The sequence below is a fragment of the Drosophila bipectinata genome, chromosome XR (assembly GCF_030179905.1).
Source record: "Drosophila bipectinata strain 14024-0381.07 chromosome XR, DbipHiC1v2, whole genome shotgun sequence".
NCBI lineage: Eukaryota > Metazoa > Arthropoda > Insecta > Diptera > Drosophilidae > Drosophila > Drosophila bipectinata.
The window spans coordinates 13,466,275-13,488,879 of record NC_091735.1 but is presented as its reverse complement, the minus strand read 5'-3'; the positions used below and the strand labels follow the sequence as shown (position 1 = coordinate 13,488,879).

Sequence of the window (22,605 nt, the reverse complement as noted above, 5' to 3'; positions counted from 1 at the left end):
AGCGTTCGCGACGCTTTAAGGGGCGCTCCGCCGGAAATTCAGATAGGGTTCGGCCCTAACCTCACAGGAGTCGTCGTGGAGTAGGCGCCATCTTGGAGGAGTAAAGACAAGGACGGAGTGCTGGCGGCGCTGTTAAGGAGCACGCCGTCGAACGGAGGAGTCGCCGCGAAATAGGCGAATTCCTATAGGAGCAGTAGCGGGAGCGGAGCGCTGGTCTTTTGTTAAGGAATAAAACAATGAAGTTTATAATGGAGCAAGAAAACATATTTCGCCTCGTTTGGGTCGCCACCGCCCTGCCGCCAACCTATGCCATGTACCTTCTTAGGGATCTCCGAAGGATCCTAAAACGCTCTGTTCTGAGGAGCTCCGGTTTGACCCACGCTGTTCGTGAGGTCGTGCACGCATCATTATCGATTTAATTTATGATTTCCGAGGCAGCATCGAGGGGAGAGAAGGGGGTGTTTCAGAACCCACCCACTAGCCGGCGAGATCTGGCCGGACACAGCGTGCAACCCCTTCCTCTCGTCCGATATATCCAGAGATGCCACCTCACTGTTCGTTACAAAAGTCTTCATTGAAGACTCCATCGCAATCGCAATGGCCTCCTCGTGATGTTCCCTGGATACCGACATAAATACCTATATATATATATATACATATATAAGTACGTATATATATATATATATTTATATATATGTATATACATATATCTGTAACAAATTCGAGCGGCGACTTTTTTAAAGTTCCAAAATATATAAGGAAATCATTAAATTAACGACAATAATTTAATAAAATCTCACAATAACCCAAATTAATAACAAGTGCATGAAAAATTGTAAACAAAAAAGGTAAACAAGTCCATCAGCTGTTTTCGTGTCTTCACCCTCCCCTAAAAATCATTCCATCGTTAGAGTAGGCATGCACAAGCCTCTTGCAGAACAACAAAAACTTAAAAGCAATCGGCGTTTTAAGTGACTCCGACTGAAATATACTCTGACACTTTCTCAGTATATTGATTTTTAATGATTCGTAAAAATATATATACAGAAAACATTTTACTACTAACACTTAATCTTATTCCTAAACAAATTAAAAATGTATGCTGAAATAATAAAAAATATAATATAAAAAATAATATAATTTCTTTCGTCATTTCATCAAATAACGAATACCCGAATTTGGTTAGGGTAGCAAGCCTGAAAAGTAAGAAAAATCAAAATTTTGTGCGCTGGCTTCGAAACGAAATCGCACGCACACATCCCGTGTATTTGAATGTGTGACACGCATACATACGAAGATCAACCGAAGCGCAGGCCAACCTTCTTCATCGCGCTCCGTTTAGAGACTGAGAAACAGAAAACATTTAATGCGAGAATGAGCGTAAGATGAACGAACGATGAGCGTAAGAGAGCGTAAGAAATCCGCTCTGGGGCCTGCCATTTTTGGGGCCTGTCGCAAGAAATTTTTGCGTCCATTTTCGTTGTATGAAATGGGTTGTCTATATGCTGTATGGTTAGTGGTTTTATGAAATGGGTTTTCTATCGTTATATATGCTGTATGGTTAGTGGTATAACGAACAAGTCTTTAGTGAGTGCTGGGATTTGTCTTTGCGGGAGCACACTATAGGGTCCGGCTCTCGCTAGTCTTCTTTGGGAGTGGAGGTGGGCAAATGGGCAAATCCGCATACTAGCTACCTATTATCACTAACCATACAGCATATAGACAACCCATTTCATACAACGAAAATGGACGCGAAAATTTCTTGCTACAGGCCCCAGCAGGCCCCAGAGCGGATTTCTTACGCTCTCTTACGCTCATCGTTCGTTCATCTTACGCTCATTCTCGCATTAAATGTTTTCTGTTTCTCAGTCTCTAAACGGAGCGCGATGAAGAAGGTTGGCCTGCGCTTCGGTTGATCTTTGTATGTATGCGTGTCACACATTCACATACATGGGTGTATGTGTGCGTGCGATTTCGTTTCGAAGCCAGCGCACAAAATTTTGATTTTTCTTACTTTTAAGGCTTGCTACCCTAACAAAATTCGGGTATTCGTTATTTGATGAAATGACGAAAGAAATTATATTATTTTGTATATTATATTTTTTTATTATTTCAGCATACATTTTTAATTTATTTAGGAATAAGATTAAGTGTTAGTAGTAAAATGTTTTCTGTATATATATTTTTACGAATCATTAAAAATCAATATACTGAGAAAGTGTCAGAGTATATTTCGGTCGGAGTCACTTAAAGCGCCGTTTGCTTTTAAGTTTTTGTTGTTCTGCAAGAGGCTTGTGCATGCCTACTCTAACGATGGAATGATTTTTAGGGGAGGGTGAAGACGGGTGAAGAATTAAATTACTTTTTAAAGTTATTATATATAAGGAAATATATATAAGGAAATTATTAAATTAACGACAATAATTTAATTAAATCTCACAATAACCCAAAATATAATAACAAGTGCCTGAAAAATTGTAAACAAAAAAGGTAAACAAGTCCATCAGCTGTTTTCGTGTCTTCACCCTCCCCTAAAAATCATTCCATCGTTAGAGTAGGCATGCACAAGCCTCTTGCAGAACAACAAAAACTTAAAAGCAATCGGCGCTTTAAGTGACTCCGACCGAAATATACTCTGACACTTTCTCAGTATATTGATTTTTAATGATTCGTAAAAATATATATACAGAAAACATTTTACTACTAACACTTAATCTTATTCCTAAATAAATTAAAAATGTATGCTGAAATAATAAAAAAAAATAAAATAAAAAATAATATAATTTCTTTCGTCATTTCATCAAATAACGAATACCCGAATTTTGTTAGGGTAGCAAGCCTTAAAAGTAAGAAAAATCAAAATTTTGTGCGCTGGCTTCGAAACGAAATCGCACGCACACATACACCCATGTATGTGAATGTGTGACACGCATACATACAAAGATCAACCGAAGCGCAGGCCAACCTTCTTCATCGCGCTCCGTTTAGAGACTGAGAAACAGAAAACATTTATTGCGAGAATGAGCGTAAGATGAACGAACGATGAGCGTAAGAGAGCGTAAGAAATCCGCTCTGGGGCCTGCTGGGGCCTGTCGCAAGAAATTTTCGCGTCCATTTTCGTTGTATGAAATGGGTTGTCTATATGCTGTATGGTTAGTGCTATTATTAATTTTAAGACCAGAATTGAGTGTGCTGACGAAAACAAAATGCGAGAATCGTAACCGGAAGAGAAGATGGATAAACTCCAAAGGGGATAGAATGGAGAGATGAAAGAACCGGAATAGATTGAGAAAAGTTATAGATCAGCGATGCCACAGATGTTGTCGTGGGCGCAAAATGCCCGCCCAACCTATGATCACCATCCTACAGAGCTAGGCGCCGGTGACACCTTTTTCCCTTACGACTGTGGAAGCATCTGCACAGTTAAAAAAAGGAGTGAACTACTCAACATTCATTTTAAGTCAATTTTATTCAATATATAATTCCCTAAAATTAGCATAACATAACTCCTAACTAACCGGCGAATATACAATTTTAAAAATACAATAAAAATTTTGGGAAGGCACGTCCAACTTCGGCGACGATCGAGAACGGAAAAGATCGAATCTTGCTTCTCCCTAACTTAGCTCCTTTTTATACCCTTGCAGAGGGTATTATAATTTTGTCCAAAAGTGTGCAACGCAGTGAAGGAGACATCTCCGACCCTATAAAGTATATATATTCTTGATCAGGATCACCTCCTGAGTTGATATGAGCATGTCCGTCTGTCTGTCTGTTTTTACGCGAACTAGTCTCTCAGTTTTAAAGCTATCGACTTGAAACTTTGCACACACCCTTCTTTTCTTTGCACGCAGTATATAAGTCGGATCGGCCGACTATATCCTATAGCTGCCATATAACTGATTGATCGTAAATGGTATAACTGTGGTGTTTTACGGCAACAGGAGGAGGACACGTGGGAAAAAAATTATTAAATATTCCCAATAATTTTCTACGGAGCTCTAACGTGAGTACGAAGAAAAAATGAAATCGAAACAGAAATTATAACGATTCATTTGAACTTCAGTACATTTCGAAGAAAGAGAACTTGGAGCTCGTCAACCAACTGGAGCCACCCGAAGGCGAAAATTTCTGCAGAAAAGGAAATTGGTCACCCTTCCCGGGTGGCCCACAGGTTTTTTTTTTGGAAAATTAAAAATTTAAAAAGTACCTGAAACCCTGTCCGTATCCTAGCGTAGATAATAAACTTATTTATTTAAATTATTTATTTGTTATTTATTTTTTTTGTAATTAATCTATTAACTGAATTCGTCCCAAGGTGCCTTGGTTAGGTGTTATGTTAATTGATGTTTAATATTTAAGAGTACTATACACTGAAAGTATAAAAGATGAAATAAAAAAAAAATTGAATTATTGATTGTGATGATCCCACGGATCCACGATTTGGACCAAGGATGGGAAGCCTTCGTGGTGTCCAATACCGTAGGTTCTCGTGTCCGCTTTGTTTTTTGTTTTGCTGATTTGATGAATGGTGTAACGTAGTCGTTTTTACTTTTGCTTTTTTGGAATTTATTTATTTTTTTTTTTGTTGAATTAATGTATTATTATTTATTCACCGTATCTATTTTTTTTTGTGAGGCTGTCTTTTGGGTTTTTCCGGGTGTTCCCATCCCTGTAAGTGTTAACGCGTGCTAGCCGGCGAAGTGAAAAATCCAAACAAGAAACAGGCAGACCCTTACAAATGGCGCCCTATACGCAAAAAGGACCTGATAGGATCGAAGGATTCTCGGAAGTTGGACCCGTGACAGGATCGCAGAATCCAGATCACGCGCTTCCCTTCCGACGAGACTGAATCTGCAAGGAAAGTCCCTTGTTTACATTGTTTTTTTTGTGTGAAAGTAAAGTAAAGTACGAATCTGAATAGATCCCTTTGTGGTGTCTTGCATGTAGTCCAGAGGCTCGAGGATGTGGTCCGCGTACGATAAATGTAATGAAGTATGTGTTTTCCGTTCGAGACAATTTGTGGCTGTGAACGGAAAAGGGTTAAATGAATGTTTTTTTTTGGTATAGCATTAAGTAAAGTAAATCGAAAGAAGCAGCACAAGAGACGAGATAGGAGGAAATCTCACAGATCTGAGAAGCTGGATGAGAAGCCCCCTTTAACAGAAATTCAAGAAGCAGAAAAAAAAAGAAAAGGAAGAATAGAAAATTAAGAGACCCAAAAACAAACAAGAAAATAGATAACAGAAATAAGTTAAACGAGTTAAATTAAGATTATTTAGGAGGAAATGCCCATCATAGAAAAAGAAAGAGTAGAGTCAGGTAGAAAGATAAGAAGGAGTGAGGAGTTTTTGCGGAATCGGAGAACAGAAATAATGAGTCCAGCAGTGACCAGATCTCAAGGCCAACAGGGAAACCAATCCATGGCCGGACTGGAAAAGGTATCGCCCACTGGAGTTATGGATGAGCGACAGGCGGTGCATCAAGCCATGGCCGCCTCCATTGAAGCCAGCAAGCAAGAGAGTAGCAAGAGGCTACTCCAACCGCCAGGTCAAGCGTTGTTGCTGGAGATGGAGCCAGAATGGGACGCGTCATACATACCCTCGGCAATGAACCAAGCCGAGTCGTTGGGGCAAACGCGAGGGTCAAGCCAGGCCCGAATGGAAGTGGGACATCTCCGCAAATGGGGCTTGTTGTTCGATGGCAGTCCCAGAAGCATGCCGGTCTCGGATTTTTGTTCCGACTGGAGCACCTGCAGAGGTCTTATCGCATACCGTGGAGCGAGGTACTAAGAAGTTCCGTGTGTTAGTGGAAGGTCCAGTAAGAGAATGGTGTTGGATGTACATACGTACCAACGGGAGGACGGACTGGCCATATCTGTGGTACGCACTCCAACAGCAATTTCAAAGCCATAGGTCAAACTTTGAGAAGGAGTATGAGCTGCGAAAAAGGAAACAAAGATCCGGAGAGAGTGTGGAGGACTATATCCAGATGATGTTGACGCTGAGGGCAAGATTGGAGACACCAGTAGCCGATTTTCAGCTAATAAAAATAATAAAAAAGAACCTGAGAGAGAGAATATCCAAGATCGTATATCCTATTCATGTCACCAACCTGGAGCAGCTACGCCATGAGTGTCACGATGCGGAGAGGATTCTAGCAACTCGATGGTCTAGGCAGACGGCGGAGGGTGAGCATCAAAGAGGATTCTCTTATCGTCCGAGGGTGGAAGAGCTGGAAGATCAGCAGGAGGACGAGGACGGCTGGCCCGAGGAGGGTGAAGTCGAAGCCCTGCACCGACAAGAGAAGTCGAGGGATAAGTCGACCCTGAATTGCTGGAACTGCAACGAGCGGGGGCACACATTTTGGGAGTGTGAGTCAGTGCGCAACATATTTTGCTACAAATGTGGCACTCCCGAAGTCGTGTTGCCGAAATGTCCAAAGTGTCAGTCGGGAAACGGGGGAAGGAGTATGTCCCGGGCCGAGGAGCCACGTTTCAACCCATTTTCATCAAGATAGAGGCCGATCCGCAGACTCTAGGAAATAAGAAAATAAGTAGTGTTAAGCGTATTAATCAAATATTAGTAAACATAAATAAGCAGAGTAGAAAGATCGGATGGGAATCCAATTTCAGTACAAGGAGCGGATTACAAGGAGGGTAAGCCGCGGTGTTTCCAAGAAGATCCAGTAACTCCAAGAATCGAACGTGCCCGGCGAAGGAATCGGCAGCGGAGAACCGAGAGACAAAGGATATGTGCGGCGATTCGAGCCGCGGTGAGCTGCGGCAACAGGCCGTATGCGATCGTGGAAGTAGAGGTAAGCAGAATCGAAGGCCTGTTAGACAGTGGTGCATCCGTCAGTCTCCTCGGTGAAGGATGTCTGGAATTGATAGAAAAATTAGGATTGAGACGGGAAAAGACGCGAGCAATCATGCAGTCCGCGGGCGGTGCAAAACACCAGGTGCTTGGCAAGGTTTATCCGGAGATAAGATACCAAGGTCAAACTTACCGCATCCCGATCCTGCTTTGCCCCTCTTTGAAGCAGAAACTGTACCTGGGCGTAGATTTTTGGAGGAAGTTCCGCATCGCGCCCGAGGTCGTGGAGGTCGAGTCGTTGGAGAACGTGGAAACCGAGTTCCACAGCAAAGGGGAACCAGTAGAGCCTCACGCCCTAACTAACGAACAACAAGAACGGCTGGATAAGGTAAAGGAAGGTTTCCTATCATATGAGAATAAAGGGTTAGAACTCACCACAATGGAACAGCACACCATACAGCTAGTAGAGGGGGCCGTGCCCGTCAAGGAAAGGTTTTATCCAGAGTCCCCGGCTAAGCAGCAACTCTTGTTGGCAGAAGTGGACGAAATTTTGAGACTCGGAGTCATCGAGCTGAGTGAGAGTCCGTGGAATAACCGCACGACGTTAGTGCAAAAACCCGGCAAGAACAGGCTGTGTTTGGACGCACGGAAGCTAAATGCAGTGACGGTGAAGGATGCCTACCCATTGCAGAATATAGAGTCCATCCTCAGCCGGGTCGATGACACGATTTTCATCAGCAGCATCGACCTAAAACACGCGTTTTGGCAAGTGGAACTGGATGAAAAGAGTCGTCCGTATACGGCTTTCACTATACCTGGTAGGCCGCTATATCAGTTCCGGAGGATGCCTTTTGGCTTATGCAATGCGGCGCAAAGACTATGCAGATTGATGGATAGAGTCATCCCACAGAGACTCAGAGACCGACTGTTTGTGTATCTGGATGACCTGTTGATGATCTCGAAGACCTTTGAGGAGCATTGCGAGTTGCTAGCAGAAGTGGGAAGATGCCGCTGATATGTATATTTCGTCTCTGAGAGAATTTCAAGCCAAGTTACCAGTCATGAGAAATAAAAAAGCTGACCTGCATTTTTATAAGCATAAAAAATAACTTTGCACAGAAAAATAACTTTTAAACTCTAAAAGTAGCTAGACTTCGCCACTAAAATATGATGTGTCTGCTCTGGTGCTCTCAACGAATTTTGGGAGCGAGCGAAACCAATACAACTAAATTACCTCATACGTATTATACTGTGTGTGTCGTGGCCTGCACCATCGCCAAACCAGTCGGAGCCTTCGGGCTTTTTCAAAAATTAGCAAGCAAAATTGAAAGCTCAAAACACTACAGCGCAATTTGAAGAAATTATAATGCTCTGGCAGCATATGGAAGCATTTAACGAGCCGGAAGCGAGCCGTTACAATATTATAAATTTTTGTTCATTTAGTCTTCTTCTAATAGTCCTTCCCTTTGGATGATGCTATAAGACAATCCTCTTTGGCGGTAGTTTTCCGTGGCTACATATGTGCCTCCAATTTAAGCATAAATCTTTTTAAAATTGACCCTTTTTTCCAAAACTAAGCTTCGCTGTCCATCCCCGACCATCACCTTGTTTTCCCCGAACAAGACCATAGATCTTGTTTTTTTTATTTTAACTGTTTTTGGTTTTACGTTTTTCCTCCAGTGATACTGGAGGTCTTACAAATATCAGCAAAACACATTCGGCCAATAAGACAACTCTTTTGGAAATTTCAGAAATCGACTTTCCAGATGATTTTATCAAAATTATTACCTCGCGCTTGGCTTAAGTGCATAGATGGGCACGAAATCTAACGGTCGGAGCCGCAGCTCGGCCAGACAACAAATTACAACAACAACCACCATCCTCGCGATGGTTGTCGTCGCGTTGTGCGCAAACGCACCCTTAATAATTGTTGTCGCTGCCTGCCTCGGAATTTGTTTAGCATTGTTTTTGTGAATCTTCACGGCTCACTGACCGCGCGTCCGATCGTCTGTCTCGATTTGCTGGCGCCAAAAATTACGAATAACGGGGGGAGCCTTGAGAGCCAGAGGAGCCATGGGCTTGCTCATCTATGCTTTAGTGCATCAGGACCCCCTTGCCATTGTAAATTGTAGCTTGTATTTGACTTGATTGTATTGATTTTGATTGTATTTGATTTTTTTTTAATTAGTTTAAGACTGCTTTTTATAGTTTTGATCTAATATTGTTAAACTTTCTACGGAAAGTGAATATCAACAGCGATCTGTTTTGGTGTGCTAAACTTGAGACCAGCCGAATTTGGCGGGCTTTGCAAGAAAACGGTAATTATAGAAAAACGAAAAAAGAAAATTGCGTAAAAATAACTGTACTTAGTATTCACATGATAACCAACATCTCAAACAAAGAAAATGAGAAAAAAACATTTGGGGAGCAAAAAAAAATATGTACACTCACTCGCATATCTCTGCGTACACCCTTCGAAAAGTTCCATTTCAAACTTTAAACACCAATAGATTGGTCATTTATTCATATATTCGACCAATTTTTTTTTAAAAAAAACTTTAATTTATTGTCCTTCAATGACGTATTTTTTCTAAATTAATTCAACAATATCTTATATTTAAACCTTAATATTTAAACTTAGCACTACTAAAATATGTATACGCAAAAGTCTGAGTACAGCCAACAAAAAACTATTTTTAATTGGAAGTTTACTTCTTTTAAATACCTAGTTTATTCTCTGAAAAACTTCCGTAAGGCCTCTCGGCATAGAATGGACTAATTTTTTGGTCTCCTCTGCAGTAATTTTGCTCCATTCCTACACAATTACATCCTTAAGCATTTTTGTTGATATTTTGTGTTTACGGATCGTTCGCTCTAGTAGATCCCACAAATGCTCTATTGGATTTAGATCCGGACTCTGGGGAGGTGTTCGCAGCTGGTTTTTGACAATATATGTACAGCAGCCAGAGCTTTGTATTTACTGCCATGTGCTTCGGGTCATTGTCTTGCTGGAACCAATATTCATGTTCCAGCCCCAATTTCTCAGCACTTGCTCTTAAATTCTTTTTTAGGATGTCTATATGGGCACTTTGAATTATGATTCCCTCGATAAAGGTCAAATTTCCCATGCCGCTTGCTGCCATACACCCCCACACCATTACTCCGGTTCCTTCATGCTTTACCGTGCCAACTAAATTTTCTTTTTTTAAGGCTTCCCCGGCTTTCCTCCACACCGAAACTTTTCCCTTTATTCCGAAAACGCAGAACTTGCTTTCGTCGGAAAATATTACCCGATTCCAGAAATCGGAGGGCTTATTTATGTTGTCATTTGCAAAATTTAAGCGCTTTTGCCTATTGACTTCTGAAATGAAGGGTTTCTTTCGAGCGACTCTGCTATGGTTTCCAGCCTTTTTAAAGACACGGCGTACAGTATCTTCGGAAATTGTTTTTTACTACATGCCAAATTTCATAAGGATCGGTCGACTATATCCTATAGCTGCCATATAACTGAACGATCGGAAATAGTATTAGGTAGAAATATCAACTTTCGCATATTCGAAGATAGAAGCTTGGGACTTTTTTTAGATTTTTTATTTTAGTTAATTGGTTTTATTATGATATTCTCATAAGGATCGGCCAACTGTACCCGATGTTTGCGATATATGTATATCCGGTTTTAACTGCAAGGGTATATCAACTTCGGCTCCGCCCGAAGTTAGCTTTCCTTTCTTGTTATACCCTTGCAGAGGGTATTATAATTTTGTCCAAAAGTGTGCAACGCAGTGAAGGAGACATCTCCGACCCTATAAAGTATATACACTGACGAGCAAAACTGTAACACGAGTTCAATGTTTCAACTTCAAAGGTCTGTAACTTTTTTTCTAAGGCACGCATTTTAAAGATCTTAGTCTTTTTTTGTAGGTTATATAATTTACTACTATTGAGTTAAACTAGAATCCATTTGACATAGGTGAAAGAAAATGACACGCCAAACTGTAAAAAAAGTCAAATGTTACAGTTTTGCACTCTAGTTATTTATTTAACAAATATTTTTATTTATTGTTTTTTTAATAATAAGTCCAAATTCCTTTGGACTTTTTCAGCTCTTCTATGGGATTGGGCATACTTTGGGTATACCGTTGTACCATTTCCGGTGGAACAGCATTCCATATGTCATGTTTCCGTTCCCACAACTCCTTCACTCTACTTGGAGGAACTGCATATTTCAACAGCCGCGATTTCACAGGACTCCACAAGTTTTTTATTGGAGTCATGTCGGGAGATTGTGGTAGCCACTTCATAGATTGAAATTTCTGTTTCGCAATCTTATTTTTCACCATTATGGACGTGAGCTTCGGGTCGTTGCCTTTCTTTGAAAACGCATTTTTAGGCAAAAAGACCCATATTCTCAATAACCTTCGGAAGATTCTCTTGTAAAATGGCTACATATTGCTCCTTTCGCATTATCCCATCGATTAACACTAAAGGACCAACTCCATTTAAATGAATTCATCCCCGAACCATGTTGGAACCGGCACCGTGCTTGACAGTTTTTCGCACATTCCTTGGTGACTGCATCTTAGGATCTCTAGTTCCATACCAAGAGCGTCCATCTGGGTTTCCAAGGTTATATGGTCGGATGAAACAAAAAATAATCGCTTCGAGTCAGATGGACGCTCTTGGTATGCAACTAGAGATCCTAAGATGCAGTCACCAAGGAATGTGCGAAAAACCGTCAAGCACGGTGGCGGTTCCAACATGGTTTGGGGATGAATTCATTTAAATGGAGTTGGTTCTTTAGTGTTAATCGATGGAATAATGCGAAAGGAGCAATATCTAGCCATTTTACAAGAGAATCTTCCAAAGGTTATTGAGAATATGGGTCTTTTTGCCTAAAAATGCGTTTTCAAGGAAAGGCAACGACCCGAAGCACACGTCCATAATGGTGAAAAATAAGATTGCGAAACAGAAATTTCAATATATGAAGTGGCTATCACAATCTCCCGACATGACTCCAATAAAAAACTTGTGGAGTCCTTTGAAATCGCGGCTGTTGAAATATGCAGTTCCTCCAAGTAGAGTGAAGGAGTTGTGGGAACGGACACAGGACATATGGAATGGTGTTCCACCGGAAATGGTAAAACGGTATACCCAAAGTATGCTCAATCCCATAGAAGAGCTGAAAAAGTCCAAAGGAATTTGGACTCATTATTAAAAAACAATAAATAAAAATATTTGTTAAAAAATAAACAGAGTGCAAAACTGTAACATTTGACTTTTTTTACAGTTTGGCGTGTCATTTTCTTAAACCTATATCAAATGGCTTCTAGTTTAACTCAATAGTAGTAAATTATATAACCTACAAAAAAAGACTAAGATCTTTAAAATGCGTGCCTTAGAAAAAAAGTTACAGACCTTTGAAGTTGAAACATTGAACTCGTGTTACAGTTTTGCTCGTCAGTGTATATTCTTGATTAGGATCACCTCCTGAGTTGACATGAGCATGTCCGTCTGTCCGTCTGTCCGTCTGTCTGTCTGTCTGTTTCTACGCGAACTAGTCTCTCAGTTTTAAAGCTATCGTGTTGAAACATAAGGATCGGCCGACTATATCCTATAGCTGTCATATAACTGAACGATCGGAAATAGTATTTGGTAGAAATATCAATTTTCGTATTTTTGAAGATAGAAGCTTGGGACTTTTTTTTAGATTTTTTATTGTAATTAATTGGTTTTATTATGGTGTAATCATAAGGATCGGCCAACTATATCCGATTTTTGCTATATATATCTGGTTTTAGCTGCAAGGGTATATCAACTTCGGCTCCGCCCGAAGTTAGCTTTGCTTTCTTGTTTTGTATTGTTTTTGTTCAATTATATACAGTCAGAATAGCCAATTTCAACCCTTTTTTTTGGAATTTGCGTTTCTAGATCTTTATTTCAAATTCAACAACTCATAGTTGTTTGCCCTGTGGAAGTCTATGAAAATCCAAGTATCCAAGGACAATGCTATTGTCCCATTTTTTAAAACGGCAACTTTCGGTCATATTTCTAAGGAAATTATTCAAGATTTTAAAGATGCTGGCAAGAAGTTTTTTTTTATAGTTTGTTGGCAAAATGGAAAAGTTGCAGGCATAATGCAAAAGTATTTCTAGGCAGACATTATGATTGGCTAAACACAAAAACGTATGTATCAGTTGGCCAGAAAAACAATGCAGTGGGACGCCCTGCATTGACATATATTCGGAAAGCTCGCAGGGCGCTAAGTAAACAGGTTGCAGATCTTGTGATATTTGAAGGAGGAGACAAAATTTTATTGATACAGGCAGCAAGGATGGTTACTCGAAAACAAAGGTAAACACGACCTAGTAGTCGTGTTGAATTATCTGTAGTTAATCCCGGAAAAGGCCACATTTATTCGTAGCTGCTTTGACTCGGGTTTTAAGCGAACACCTATTGCGCCCATCGAAGCCTTAGCCTTGCTGCTTGATAAAAACCTTAGCAAAGAGCAGTATTGTGCGATAAGGGAGCAATCCAAAGAGAATAATTTTGACACGTCAAATGCCAATAAATATTGTTAAATGTAAACAATATTGTCATTAAACAGCAGCATTGATATTTGATAAATATCCATGGTTACCAATGACAGCCACTGTGCATATTAGACCACTCAAAAGATATTATGAAAAGCACATGTATTTTGGAAATGTAGAAATGTATTTTGGATGAATCGTACTCCTCAGTCGATTAGATTTTGCAGACCAGTAAAGCTTAAGTTTGTTAAAGAGACAAAAGACCATATTTTTAATGAGAAAAATAATTTGGATAGTGAAATACAAGATTTGTGTTCATATGTCTGCTCCGTTGTAAATGGAAAATCAATTTCAGTTAAATAAGATCTTTAAATGATAATTTTAAATGGAAAGGTTTTAAAAATTTTGAGTGAAACCAAATCTGGCTAATTGTGTCCGATATGCGGAGTAAGTCCAAAAGTCTTCATGGAAAATGCTAAAATATACTTAACAAAATTTAAGCCAAGACATAAAGCATTAAAATATGGAATAAGTCCTCTACATGGTTGGATTCTATTTTTTTAAATTCGTTCTAATGGCATATAGACTGAAACTTAAACAAGAAAGGAAAGCTAACTTCGGGCGGAGCCGAAGTTTATATACCCTTGCAGTTAAAACCGGATATATATCGCAAACATCGGATATAGTTGGCCGATCCTTATGATTACATCATAATAAAACCAATTTACTAAAATACAAAATCTAAAATAAGTCCCAAACTTCTATCTTCAAAAATACGAAAGTTGATATTTCTACCAAGTACCATTTCCGATCGTTCAGTTATATGGCAGCTATAGGATATAGTCGGCCGATCCTTATGTTTCAACACGATAGCTTTAAAACTGAGAGACTAGTTCGCGTAGAAACAGACAGACAGACAGACGGACAGATGGACAGACGGACAGACGGACAGACGGACATGCTCATATCAACTCAGGAGGTGATCCTGATCAAGAATATATATACTTTATAGGGTCGGAGATGTCTCCTTCACTGCGTTGCACACTTTTGGACAAAATTATAATACCCTCTGCAAGGGTATAAAAATGGCAAGTGAGAGATGAAAACGGAAAAAAAAAAACAGCGAAACAAAAAAAGATGATTTAGAAGCAGATGTGGAATCCTATGGCGTAAAATGTGGATAAGCCTAAGCAGAATGTCAATGAAAATACCAATGACGGTAATACAGAAAGGAGGGCGTTTGCACAACCTAAGCTACTAGCTGAAATCTCCGGTCTTGATGAATTTCTTATTGCATATTTTAGCAATATTTTTTTTACTTTTTCTTGCCACTTACCAAAATTTCAAAAATAATGTCAGAAAACCATAAAACTGGAAATATATTTGTATCCCAGAGCTGCACACGATTCTACTTTTAGTGAATCGAGTAAATTCGATTCGATTCTGAAAAAGATCGATTTAAATCAGTGGGGGGCAAAACTAACACATGTTTAAAATTTGAGTGTGTGCGTAGCAGAGAAAAACAATGAGAGCAGAGAATTCATTGAGCGAAAAAAACGTATTTTTTTATTTTTTCGTTAATTCATAATTTGGAATGGGCACTAAAATTGAGTATTTTATTTTAAAAAAAGCTTTGCTAGCAACATTTCTTAAACAAGTGACAAACAAACTACGCTTCCCTAACTATATTCTCCATGAAGAAAACTTTTTCCAACACAATTTCTGAGAAAATTTTTCTCAGTGGAAAGAATTTGATTTTTAGTTTAGGCTGTCAAACGAATCAAAATGAGAGCAAATGAGAGAGCTTCTAAAAAAAATTTAAGAGTGTTCACACTGTCAGTGTGCCACAAAAATTGTAGAGGAAAAAATAAGCCTTTAAACAATAATATAAATACAGAGTTCTTGAGATCAACATTTTTTTATTTACTTATTCTTATTAATTGTTATATTTCAGACAGCCATTGGTTTTTACTTGTGAAAGTTTATCCACATTCTTAGCCTTTAAGGCTGCTCGGCGGTCAGTCACGATACACCCAGCCCTGCTGAAGGTCCGTTCAGATTCAGTTAAGCACGGTTAAGGAACAGTAGGTTAAGGAACAAATAGGTTTTTTAAAGCTATTTTTTTTAGCGATTCCATCCTATTATCTGTAAGAAATATTTAGAATTGCAAATTAGACTAGATTTATCACAAAATGAAATCTATACAAAATACCTTCCAATAGTCTAACGGACTAATATTTAGCGTCGCGTGGTTGGCTTCTAAATATTGGCGGAGCACAATAATGGCATCCGACATTGGGGTTTTAATTTTATTTGCAATTTTGGATTGCATAAACGAAAAGTATGCGTTGTTTTCAGTGTGTGTTGGTGGTTCAGATATTGTAAGGTTGGTCATTCCGGCCATTTCTTTGCGGATGGCTTCCACTGCCGAGTCCGCATTACTAGCGCTCCGAAATGCCTCCTTAAATCGGGGATCCAACATTGTGGCCACTCTTGTTACAGAACGTCCCTCTTTTTGACGACGATTGATCCCATTCAAAAGGGCGTTTCGAACTTCGAAACCTTCAGTTGTTTTAATTAAAGTATCCATGGAACTTAAGCGATGATGAAGATCTGCCGATACGGGAATGATAGAGAGATCGTTTCGTACGTGCTACCTGATACACGATTGGCTGCTTCATCACACGGACCAAGGATGTACTCCAAGTCTGTTAGGACAGATATTTCGTCGGCCGTTAATGGTGAAGGTGCTTTCATTGTCTCAAGTAACACCCGAGAAACAGCATCTCTAACCTTTAGAATACGAGATATCATTTTGTTGCAACTGTTCCATCAAGTTGCCACTTCTTGAACGAGACCATAACATTCATTGTTAGTCTGGGCCGTTTTCCACTTTGCATATGCATTCGAACTAGATTTGAAAAAACCTACGATTCGCTAACATTTGGATAATACGTCCTTAACGCTTTCACTCATAAGTGCATCTTGCATTAGAGAATTCAAGGGAAAGCAAGGCAAGTGACGTTTCTCTAGCAAGTTGCAAGTTGTCTTTGATCATTGAACACGCATTATTTGTAACTATTGACGTGACTTTAAGAAACAAGTTCTAATCGACCAGTATTGCTCGTAAGGATTCCGCAATGTTCTCAGAGTTCTGGTTAGTCTCGCAAAGTAATTTATTGGTTGACAGAACGGCACTTTTTATATGGAATGTATCGGTCACGAAGTGGCAAGTCACAGTCAAATAGTGGTCATTGGCATGACTTGTCCAACCATCAGTGGTTATTGCAAAATGACTTACATTTTCCAATATTAAATTAAGTTTTCACTTCATCTCTCCATACAGGTTTTCTAAAAGAACCGAGCTTAATGTTGTTCTACTTGGCAATACATACTGGGGATCCAAGCACCGGACAAAATTCCGAAATCCGGTGTCCTCCACAACACGAAACGGCTGCAAATCTGTTGCAACCATTTTCATTAGAGCCTCGTCCAATTTCGCTTTTCGTGTTGACCCCAAAGCATAACCCTTGGTGGTAGCCACATTCAGAAATGAACCCAGGGTTTGCTCGGACTTTGGCGTTGTGATCGTGGTTGGGTGTGATCGTTTCAGGTGGTTCATTAAATTTCTTATGTTCCCACCTGTTTTATATACTTGACTGCACAACAGACACTTTTCACTGTCTCCTTCAAATTGACTGAAGTGTTTCCAAACGGCATTTGGAAGAACATGCCGTAAGAACGGCATTTTTTTTTGGTAGCGGGCTCATTTTCCTTTGCAGAGTCTTCTTCCGAACAGCTGCGCTTTCCTAAAAGTTAAAAAAGACATGTAATACAAAATCTTCGTCGTATAAACATTTATTGCGCGCGCTTTTAATTAGGTTAGCTTGCATGTCGACGCCGACGTACATATCTACACAAATGTAAATGTATGTATAGATATGTACATATATAAGTTAACTGAAGTTAACCGAGCAGCGGCAATGTCCGATTATTTAAGAGCTCGCTCTGGCCAAACTGCTGACACAGCGTCTGGCCGGAAGCCCATGCACAGCGGCAAGCACTGCACATTTGCGTGGCCGCTATGAAATACTTTTTGTTAGCTTTAAGTTTCAGTTTGTGTCAGAGTCTCATACAATAAAGAGCACATAAAACCAATCTCCGGCACTGCCGTTAATTTGTAAATTCATTTGTTGAATTGGTCACCGCGCCTCAAGGGCCGTGGCAACGGAGCAAGTGCTCCCATCATAACTCCCGTCACAGAACGGATCTCCCCTCGGCAAACGCCAGGGATCTCAACCACTACCTACAAGGAGTAGCAACACCCAAAATTATATTATTTGGCGCCCAACGTAAAAAACTATGTAAGTGAGCACTTTTATTTACACAGTACTTCTAAGTCTGCATGAATTTTTTTTTGTGTATTAAAAAAAAAAAAAAAAAAAAAAAGAAAGAAAGACAAGAATAGTAAAATATTGTGCCTTACGCTAACAAAAAACTGCAGCCCCATAAAATTTTTAAAATTTAAATAATCTTTATTAGTTGGCTGACGGTTTAGCATTAACATTTTTTATCTATTACAAAATGTATAAAACATTCTTTTTGTAAACCATTTATTGTCCCAATATTGTTTGCATTTCTGTTTTTTGTGAATAAATAAATGAATATTTCTACATAACACAAAAAGTGCGGAATAAAAATTCCTAACCAAACCCAAAAAATCGCTGGCAGAAAATTTTAAATTTCAATCGGAAATAATTTATATAATCGCGTGTATTTAATTCAGCTTTTATATGTCTTTTTTGTTACACAAGAATTCTTGGTATTAGCCGCGCAGTTTTGGTTATTTATTATACACTTGCAGAGGGTATTTTAATTTTGTCCAAAAGTGTGCAACGCAGTGAAGGAGACATCTCCGACCCTATAAAGTATATATATTCTTGATCACCTCCGGAGTTGATATGAGCATGTCTGTCCGTCTGTCTGTCTGTCTGTTTCTACGCGAACTAGTCTCTCAGTTTTAAAGCTATCGTCTTGAAACTTTGCACACACCCTTCTTTCCTTTGCACGCAGTATATAAGTCGAAACGGCCGGGATCGGCCGACTATATCCTATAGCTGCCATATAACTGATTGATCGGAAATGGTATAACTTTGGTGTTTTTAGAGTTAGAGAGTTCAAGTTTGACATGAGAGCTGTTTTTGGCAAAATATTACGACATGCCAAATTTCATAAGGATCGGCCGACTATATCCTATAGCTGCCATATAACTGAACGATCGGAAATGACCCAACTTTTGTGTTTTTGATAATAGAAAGCTGGCACTTGGTACACATTCTATTTTTGGTCAGTTAATCCGATCTACCAAATTTCATAACGATCGGTTGACTATATCTTATAGCTGACATATAACTGTACGATCGGAAATGGTTTTTGGTTGAAATATCAACTTTGGTATTTTTGAAGATAGAAGCTGAGAATTTTTTAGATTTTGTATTGTAATAAATTGGATTATATATTCATATTCCCATAAGGATCGGCCACCTATATCCGATGTTTGCGATATATATCCGGTTTTAGCTGCAAGGGTATATCAACTTCGGCTCCGCCCGAAGTTAGCTGTGCTTTCTTGTTTTTCTTTTCCGTTTTGTTTCCCCACTCCATTTTCGAGAACACGATACGGCCGCACATGCAGTGAGGCAATTTGTTGTTTTTATTTTTTTTTCTTTGTTTATAATAAGCGGAGGCTCAGTCCCCGCGCACCCCTCACCTTGTCTCTGCTTGGCAAGGCAACAGCGCAGTTCGCCGAGCTCGCACACATAACTGAAGCGGCGGCTCAGCCCCCGCGACCCCTCACAAGCCCAAATGTCTCTATAGACATGCAATTCGAGCATGAATTAATTCTTTTGGGCGATATTATGGGTACAGCTCCACATGAGCAGCCCTTTTCACCTCTAAAGGAGTATAAGACAATGCTCCAGCGACTCTGAGTCCGAGGCCGCAAATATGGCATTCAGCATGGAACAAATGACGGCCACTATACAGGCGGCCGTTAACCATGCCTTTCGGGAAGCCAATACTGAAAGCCAGCGTAAACAAAATGAGCTACGTCTAGCTATACAAAAACTGACCGAACGGGTCGACGCAACACAAATCGCTCCCGCCCAAGCGGAAGCTCCCCAAATTAAAGCCTATAGAAATTAGGGACGACGTCAAATGTGACGAGCCCCTAGATGCCGTCAACTGCCTGCCCGAATTTACGGGGGCACAGGGCGCATACGTCTCCTGGAGACAAGCGGCAGTAGCCGCATACTATATTTTCAGGAATTATGTAAATAGCTCGCGCCATTATCAGGCAGTTATTATTATTAGGAATAAAATAAGGGGCCCTGCCGATGCCGTACTGTCTTCGTATGGCACTGTACTAAATTTCGACACGATTATAAATCGACTTGACTTTACGTACAGTGATAAGCGTCAGATTCACGTTATCGAGCAAGAAATGGGTACTCTCAAGCAAGGAAATCTAACCCTCCTGCAATACTACAACGAGGTCGAGAAAAAACTCACCTTGCTCACCAACAAAGCTACCATGTCGTACGAAGCCTCGGCGGCAAAAGTTTTGTGTGACAAATTCCGAGATGACGCACTCCGAGTATTTATCTCGGGGCTTAAGCGCAGCCTCACGGATGTCCTTTTCTCGACAAAGCCGAAAGATATGCCTTCAGCTCTCGCTTTGGCACAAGAAGTGGAATCTAACCACGAGAGGTACTCCTTCGCGGTTTCATTTGGCAAAAGCCAGGAGGACAAAGACAAAAATCCGTACTACGCCAGACAACGCAAGGCGCAGGTACACTCTGCTCCACGCAGTGCAAATACCCATGAACCCATGGACATCGACCCATCGCGGTCCAAGTTTCTTAATCCATCTCAGGCCCCGTCATACCAAAACAGGGAGCCAACCGTGTCCGATCGATCGGGCCTACACAACAAGCAGAAGGTTAACCACGTCGCGCAGAGCGCAGGCGGAACCGGGAAGAAATATACAGCCGCAGCTTCAAGCACGGCTCAGAAAATTGACGACGACGTTATTCAAGATTATGATTCGGACGTCATTAATTTTTTAAGGGAATATCCCTGCTACACGTCGGCCAACGACAAGAGGCCAGCCGACGCGGTTCAAACGGAATCGAATGACCCACAATACGCGATACAGGATACGATCAAACACGCCCAGAATAAGTTCCGCGACAGGAAAAATGCTTCCCGGCAAAACAGGGTTTTCGAAGTTGGCGAAAAGATCCTAGTGTAGTCTAGCAGGCGACTGAGCAACAAACTGTCACCTTTGTTCGAGAAAGAACCCGTAGAAGCGGACATGGGAACCACAGTCCTCATTAAGGGGAGGGTGGTCTACAAAGACAACCTTAGGTAGGCCGAGCGTGACTCAACTATCGCCCGCCTAATAATTTTTCAACTTTTTTTTATTGTCTTTTTCCTAGCCACTTGGCATAAGCTTTTGCTTCCATCATTATTTTAATCATGCGTTAATGGTGGGCTACCCAGTTTCAATTGAATTCACAGCACATCCAAATTACAGGTTTTCAAAAATAACCCTGATTTTCCTTTTGGCCGCAACATCGGCACGCGTCTTGGACTATTCCAAAGCCAAATACATTCCCATCATTGATGGTCGAATCCTGATATGGGAGGAATTCGCTTTTATAAAGCACTCAGCGAATCTCTTGGAATATAGGCGCGTCATCGAAGAAACTAATGGGATGACCGTCATGTTCCCGCAATCTCACATGCAAAAACTCCTATTTGTTGATATCGCCCACCTACGCGACCTGCTCGACTCTTTGAGCATCCATCATAGGGTAGCAAGAAGTTTAGACTTCTTAGGGACTGCGCTAAAAGTAGTGGCAGGAACGCCGGACGCAGAAGATTTTGAAAGAATTAAATTTAAAGAATTCCAATTAACAAATGCAAACAATAGGCAGGTTAATATTAACAACAAAGTACAAATTCAAATCAATAAAATTTCCGCTACCGTCAACCAACTTCTGAGGTCAGCAAAAAAGTCTGGGCTTTTTTGATACTGATACTGATACTGGGCACCTATTCGATACTGGGTCGCGCGGTCAGTGAGCCGTGAAGATTTACAAAAACAATGCTACACAAATTCCGAGGCAGGTAGCGGGCCCGATCCCGTGGTCCCGAGATTGCAACAACAATTATTAAGGGTCCGTTTGCGCACAACCATCGCGAGGGTGGTGGTTGTTGTTGTAATTTGTTGTTTGGCCGAGCTGCGGCTCTGACCGTTAGATTTCGTGCCCACCACTGCTTTAAATGAATTATATTACTTTAAAAAAATGTTTTCGTTTACTTACATTTTTCTCGCCTTCATTCGAAAATTTCTTTGTTAAAGTGACCAGATTGCTCGATGCATCGATTCCCTAAAATAGGAATCGATGTTCTCGCTCAACCAAAAACATCGATTTAAGATCGAATCGTTTGCAGCTCTATTGTATCCATTGTTTCCAATGTCGGCAACAATCCATAAAGTTTTAATGCACGTCTACCGAATAATAGAAGCATCAATCCTTCCATTAGGTGTTCTCGGCGAGAATGCCTCAGAGTCTCGCAACAAGTACAAGAGTGAGAGTACTTATTAAGTTATTTAGGCCAGTAAGCAACCGATATTTCATGAAACTCCAACTCTTGCTAATTTACTCTCTTCGACAGCTTTTAGGTTATGTGTTTATATTTTGATTCGATACAATCGATATGATATTTAAAGTGCCCTCTGACTTGGCGGGTAATTTTGAATTTGAAACATTTATCTTCAACACTTTCCCTTGTGAGAATTCAAAAATAACAATTCAATTGACATACTTGAAAATTTTATAACTCTATATAAAGCAAAAATAAATTGTGTTTTTTTTTCTTCAGAAGAGTCCAATCTTGTTGCAAAGAATCCGGAGACGAGTATTGAGGATCGGCTTCGTCATCATATTTGCGAGTTGTTCCTCAGTCGGGATTTGTTCGATCCCAAATTCTCCCTCAGCAATTCTATCCCTGATAAAGAAATGCTTGTTGGCTATGTACTTGGTCCTGCGATGGAGTTTGGGGTTTTGGGCCAGTCTTATGGCAGCAGCATTATCGACCTGGAGAATCGGGGCTCGGTCCAATCTGTCGATTTCCTGAAACAATATTCTAAGCCAATTTATTTCTTTTGCAGTTTCATTGGCTGCTACGAT

The 22,605-nt window shown here is 40.2% G+C and overlaps 1 long non-coding RNA gene across 1 annotated transcript; it reads right to left on the bottom strand.

The window, feature by feature from the left end:
* Nucleotides 1-884: 884 nt before the first annotated feature.
* LOC138925668 (uncharacterized) lies at nt 885-1,330 on the bottom strand. The gene is made up of 2 exons (XR_011441852.1): nt 1,294-1,330; nt 885-1,196 (listed from the first exon to the last, which is right to left on the bottom strand). It is a non-coding gene; the product is annotated as an uncharacterized lncRNA (long non-coding RNA).
* Nucleotides 1,331-22,605: the final 21,275 nt, after the last annotated feature.